Source organism: Schistocerca americana, chromosome X (genome assembly GCF_021461395.2).
Source record: "Schistocerca americana isolate TAMUIC-IGC-003095 chromosome X, iqSchAmer2.1, whole genome shotgun sequence".
NCBI classification, from domain to species: domain Eukaryota; kingdom Metazoa; phylum Arthropoda; class Insecta; order Orthoptera; family Acrididae; genus Schistocerca; species Schistocerca americana.
In genome coordinates this window covers 21,993,501-22,000,545 of record NC_060130.1, presented here as the reverse complement: position 1 = coordinate 22,000,545, position 7,045 = coordinate 21,993,501, and positions in this window count along the sequence as shown.

The window sequence follows — 7,045 nt, the reverse complement described above, 5'->3', positions numbered from 1 at the left end:
GCATCGGATTCTAATACTGGTCTCCCAGGAGCTGCTCAACCCATAAACTCTTAGAAAATTCACTCGTCTTGTACTTAAGTCGGCATTGTCCCGTTTGTATTCAATCTCGATGCAATTTCTGTGATTCATGGTCAATGTGAAGGTCGAAGGGATACTGTAAACCTGCACTGGTGCATCGGAATCTAATACTGGTCTGCCTGGAGCCGCTGAAAGCACAAACTCTTAGAAGATTCGCTCTTCTGGTACTTAAATCGGCATTGTCCCTCTTGTATTCTATCCCGAAGCAATTTCTGTGTTTCATGGTCAATGTGAAGGACCAAAAGATACAGTAAACCTGCACTAGTGCATCGGAATCTAATACCGGTTTCCCAGGAACCGCTCAAACACAAACTTGTAGATGATTCACTCTTCTTGTACTTAAGTCGGCATTGTATCTTTTGTATTGGTCCCCATGCAATTTCTGTGTTTCATGGTCAATGTGAAAGTCCAAGGGATACAGTAAACCTGCACTGGTGCATCGGAATCTTATACTGGTCTCCCATGTGCCGCTCAACACACAAACTCTTAGGAGACTCACACTTCTTGTTATTAAGTCGGCATTTTCCATTTTGTATTCAATCCCGATGCGATTTCTGTGTGTCTTGGTCAATGTGAAGGTCAAAGGGATACAGTTATCCTGCACTGGTGAATCGGAATTTAATACTGGTCTCCCTGGAGCCGCTCAAAGCACATACTCTTACAAAATTCACCCTTCTTGTACTTGAGTCGGCATTGTCCCTTATGTATTCCATCCTGATGCAATTTCTGAGTTTCTGTGTGTGAAGGTCCAAGGGATTCGGTAAACCTGCACTGGTGCATCGGAATCTAATACTGGTCTCCGAGGAGCCGCTGAGAGCACAAACCCTTAGAAAATTCACTCTTCTTGCACTTAAGTTGGCATTGTGCATTTTATATTCAATCCCGTTGCAATTTCTGTGTTTCATGGTCAATGTAAAGGTCCAAGGGATACAGTAAACCTGAACTGGTGCATCGGAATATAATACTGGTCTCCCAGGAGCCGCTGAAAGCACAAACCCTTAGTAGACTCGCTCTTCTGGTACTTAAGTCGGCATTGTCCCTTTTGTGTTCAATCCCGGTGCAATTTCTGAGTTTCATGGGCAATGTGAAAGTCCAAGGGATACAGTAAACCAGCACTGGATCATCGGAATCTAATACTGGTCTCCCTGGAGCTGCTCAACCAACAACCTCTTAGAAATATCACACTCCTTGTACTTAAGTCGGCATATTCCCGTTTGTTTTCAATATCGATGCAATTTCTGTGTTTCATGGTTAATGTGAAGGTCCAAGGGATACAGTAAACCTGCACTGATGCATCGGAATCGAACAGTGGTCTCCAAGGAGTCGCTCAAAGCACAAATTCTTAGAAAATTCACTCTTCTTGCACCTAAGTTGGCATTGTGTATTTTGTAAACAATCCCGATGAAAATTCTGTGTTTCATTGTCAAATTGAAGGTCCAAGGGATACAGTAAACCTGCACTGGTGCAGCGGAATGTAATACTGATCACCAGGAGCCGCTAAAACACAAACTCCTAGAAGATTCGCTGTTCTATTACTTAAGTCGGCATTGTCCCGTTTGTATTCAATCTCGATGCAATTTCTGTGTTTCATGGTCAATGTGAAGGTCCAAGGGATACAGTAAACCTGCGCTGGTGCATCGGATTCAAACACTGGCCTCCGAGGAGCCGCTCGAAGCACAAACTCTTAGAGAATTTACACTTCTTGTACTTATTTTTGAATTGTGAATTTTGTATTCAATCCCGATGCAGTTTCTGTGTTTCATGGTCAATGTGAAGGTCCAATAGCTACAGTAAACCAGCACTGGTGCATTGAAATCTAATACTGGTCTCCCAGGAGCCGCTCAAAGCACAAATTCTTAGAAGATTAACTCTTTTTGTTCTGAAGTCGGTATTGTCCCTTTTGTATTTAATCCCGATGCAATTTCTGTGCTTCATGGTCAATGTGAAGGTCGAAGGGATACAGTAAACCTGCACTGGTGCATCGGAATCTAGTACTGGTCTCCCACGGGCCGCTCAAAGCACAAGCCCTTCGAAGATTCACTGTTGTTGTACTTATGTCGGCATTGTCCATCTTGTATTCAATCCCGAGCAATTTCTGTGTTTCACGGTCAATGTGAAGGTCCAAGGGATACAGTAAACCTGCACAGGATCATCGGAATCTAATACTGGACTCCCAGGTGCTGCTCAAATCTCAAACTCTTAGAAGATTCGCTCTTCATGTACTTCAGGCGGCATTGTCCCTTATGTATTCCATGCCGATGCAATTTCTGTGTTTCATGGTCATTGTGAAGGTCCAAGGGATACAGTAAGCCTGCACTGGTGCATCCGAATCGAACAGTGGTCTTCCAAGGAGTCGCTCAAAGCACAAATTCGTAGAAAATTCACTCTTCTTGTACTTAAGTTGGCATTGTGTATTTTGTAATCAATCCCGATGAAAATTCTTTGTTTCATGGTCAAATTGAAGGTCCAAGGGATACAGTAAACCTGCACTGGTGCATCGGAATCTAATACTGATCTCCCAGGAGCTGCTCAAACACAAACTCTTAGAGGATTCGCTCTTCTGGTACTTAAGTCGGCATTGTCCCGTTTGTATTTAATCTCAATGCAATTTCTGTGTTTCATGATCAATGTGAAGGTCGAAGGGATACAGTAAACCTGCGCTGGTGCATCGGAATCTAATACTGGTCTCCCAGAACCCGCTCAAAGCACAAGCCCTTCGAAGATTCACTGTTCTTGTACTTAAGTCGGCATTGTGCATCTTGTATTCAATCCCGAGCAATTTCCGTGTTTCATGGTCAATGTGAAGGTCCAAGGGATACAGCAAACCTGCACAGGTGCATCGGAATCTAATACTGGACACCCAGGAGCCGCTTATAGCTCAAACACTTAGAAGATTCGCTCTTCTGGTACTTAAGTCGGAATTGTCCCGTTTGTATTCAATCTCGATGCGATTTCTGTGTTTCTTGGTCAAAGTGAAGGTTAAAGGGATACAGTAAACCAACACTGGTGCATCGGAATCTAATACTGGTCTCCCAGGAGCCGCTCAAAGCACAAACTCTTAGAAGATTCACTCTTCATGCACTTAAGTCGGCATCGTGCATTTTGTATTCAATCCCGATGCAATTTCTGCGTTTCATGGTCAATGTGAAGGTCGAAGGGATACAGAAAACCTGCGCAGGTGCATCGGAATCTAATACTGGTCTCCCAGGAGCCGCTCAAAGCACAAACCCTTAGAAGATTAACTCTTTTGGTACTTAAGTCGGCGTTTTCCCTTTTGCATTCAATCCCGATGCAATTTATGTGTTTCATGGTCAATGTGAAGGTCCAAGGTATAGAGAAAACCTGCACTAATTCATCGGAATCTAATACTGCTCTCCCAGGAGCCGCTCAAAGCTCAAACTCTTAGAAGATTCACTCTTCTTGTACTTCCGTCGGCGTGTCCCTTAAGAATTCAATCCCGATGCAATTTCCGTGTTTCATGGTCAATGTGAAGCTCCAAGGGATACAGTAAACCTGCTCTGGTGCACCATAATCTAATACTGGTATCCCAGGCGCCGCTTATAGCACAACCTCTGAGGAGATCACTCTTCTTGTACTTAAGTCGACATTGTCCCTTTTGTATTCAATCCCGTCGCAATATCTGTGTTTCATGGTCAATGTGAAGGACCAACAGATACAGTTAACCTGCACCGGTGCATTGGATCCTAATACTGGTCTCCCAGGAGCCGCTCAAAGCACAAACACTTAGAAGATTCACTCTTATTGTACTTAGGTTGGAATTGTCTCTTTTGTATTCAATCCCGATCAATTTCTGTGTTTCATGGTCAATGAGTAGGTCCAAGGGATACAGTAAACCTGCACTGGTGCATCGGAATGTAATACTGGTCTCCCAGGAGCCCCTCAAATCACAAACTATTAGAAGATTCTCTCTTCTTGTACTGAAGTCGACATTGTATCGTTTGTATTGGTCCGCATGCAATTTCTGTGTTTCATAGTTAATGACAAGCTCCAAGGAATACAGTAAACCTCTACTGGTGCATCGGAATCTAATAATGGTCACCCAATAGCCTCTCAAAGCACAAACTCTTAGAAGATTCACCCTTCTTTTACTCAAGTCGGCATTGTGCTTTTGTATTTGATCCCGATGCGATTTCTGTGTTTCATGGTCAATGTGAAGGGCCAAGGGATACAGTAAACCTGCACTGGTGCAACGGAATCTAATATTGGTCTCCCAGGAGCCGCTCAAAGCACAAACTCTTAGTTGATTAACTCTTCTTGCACTTAAGTCGGCAGTCCTTTTGTATTCAATCCCGATGCAATTTCTGTGTTTCATGGTCAATGTATAGGTCGAAGGGATACAGTATACCTGCACTGGTGCATCGGAATTTAATAGTGGTCTCCCATGAGCCGCTCAAAGCAGAAACTCTTAGAAGACTCACTCTTCTTGTTCTTAAGTCGGCATTATCCCTTTTGTATTCAATCCCGATGCGATTTCTGTGTTTCTTGGGCAATGTGAGGGTCAGAGGGACACAGTAAACCTCCACTGGTGCATCGGAATTTAATACTGGTCTTTCTGGAGCCGCTCAAAGCACAAAATCTTACAAAATTCACTCTTCTTGTACTTGGGTCGGATTTTCACTTTAGTATTCTATCCTGATGCAATTTCTGTGTTTGATGGCCAATGTGAAGGTCCAAGGGATACGGTAAACCTGCACTGATGCATCGGAATCTAAAACTGGTCTCCGAGGAGCCGCTCAAAGCACAAACTCTTAGAAAATTTACTCTTCTTGCACTTAAGTTGGCATTGTGCATTTTGTATTCAATCCCGATGCAATTTCTGTGTTTCATGGTCAATGTAAAGGTCCAAGGGATGCAGTAACCTGCACACGTACATCGGAATCTAAAACCGGTCTCCCAGGAGACGCTCAAAGCACAAACCCTTAAAAGATTCACTCTTCTTGTACTTATGTGGTTATTGTCACTTTTGTATTCAATCCCGATGCGATTTCTGTGTTTCATGGTCAATGTGAAGGTACAAGGTATACAGTAGACTTGCACAGGTGCATCGGAATCAAATACTGGAGACCCAGGAGCCGCTCAAAACACAATCTCATAGAAGATTAACTCCTTTTATACTTAAGTCGGCATTTTCCCTTTTGTATTCAATCCCGATGCAATTTATGTGTTTCATGGTCAATGTGAAGGTCCAAGGGATACAGAAAACCTGCACTAATGCATCGGAATCTAATACTGGTCTCCCAGGAGCCGCTCAAAGCACAAACTATTAGTTGATTAACTCTTCTTGCACTTAAGTCGGCAGTCCTTTTGCATTCAATCCCGATGCAATTTCTATGTTTCATGGTCAATGTATAGGTCGAAGGGATACAGTAAACCTGCACTGGTGCATCGGAATCTAATAGTGGTGTCCCAGGAGCCACCCAAAGCACAAATCCTTCGAAGATTCATTCTTCCTGACTTAAGTCGGCATTGTCCCTCTTGTATTCAATCCCGAGCAATTTCTGTGTATCATGGTCAATGTGAATGTCCAAGGGATACAGTAAACCTGCACAGGTGCATCGGAATCTAATACTGGACACCCAGGACCCACTCAAAGCTCAAACTCCTAAAAGATTCACTCATCGTGTACTTCAGTCGGCATTGTCCCTTATGTATTCCATCCCGATTCAATTTCTGTGTTTCATGGTCAATGTGAAGGTCCAAGGGATACAGTAAACTTGCACTGGTGCATCGAAATCTAATAGTGGCCTCCCAGGAGCCGCTCATAACACAAACCCTTCGAAGATTCACTCATCTTGTACTTAAGTCGGCATTGTCCTTCTTGCATTCAATCCCGAGCAATTTCCGTGTTTCATGGTCAATGTGAAGCTCCAAGGGATACAGTAAACCTGCACTGGTGCATCGGAATCTAATACTGGACACCCAGGAGCCGCTCAAAGCTCAAACTCTTAGAAGATTCACTCTTCTTGTACTTCAGTCGGCGTGACCTTTATGAATTCAATCCCGATTCGATTTCTGCGTTTCATGGGCAATGTGGAGGTCCAAGGGTCCAGGGGATACAGTTAACCTGCACTGGTGCATCGGAATTTAATACTGGTCTCCCAGGACCCGCTCAAATCACAACCTAATAGAAGAATCACTCCTCTTGTACTTAAGTCATCATTGTATCTTTTGTATTGGTCCCCATGCAATTTCTATGTTGCATGGTCAATGTGAAGGTCCACGGGATACAGTAAACCTGCACTGGTGCATCGGAATCGATCACTGGTCTCCATGGAGTCGGTCAAAGCACAATTTCTTAGAAAATTCATTCTTCTTGTACTTAAGTTTCCATTGTGTATTTTGTATTCAATCCCGATGAAATTTCTGTGTTTCATGAAGAAATTGAAGGTCCAAGGGATACAGTAAACCTGCACAGGTGCATCGGAAACTAAAACTGATCTCCCAGGAGCCGCTCAAACACAAATTCTTAGAAGATTCGCACTTCTGGTACTTAAGTCGGCATTGTCCCGTTTGTATCTAATCTCGATGCAATTTCTGTGTTTCATAGTCAATGTGAAGGTCGAAGGGATACAGTAAACCTGCGCTGGTGCATCGGAATCTAATACTGGTCTCCCAGGAGCCGCTCAAAGCACAAACTCTTGGAAGATTCACTCTTCTTATACTGAAGTCGGCATTGTGCCTTATGTATTCAATCCCGATGAAATTTCTGTGTTTCATGGTCAATGTAAAGGGCCAAGGGATACAGTAAACCTGCACTGGTGCATCGGAATGTAATACTGGTCTCCCATGAGCCGATCAAAACACAAACTCTTAGAAGTTTCACTATTCTTGTACTAAAGTCGTCATTGTGTATTTTGTATTCAATCCCGATGCAATTTCTGTGTTTCATGGTCAATGTGAAGGTCCAAGGGATACAGTTAACTTGCACTGGTGCATCGGAATCTAC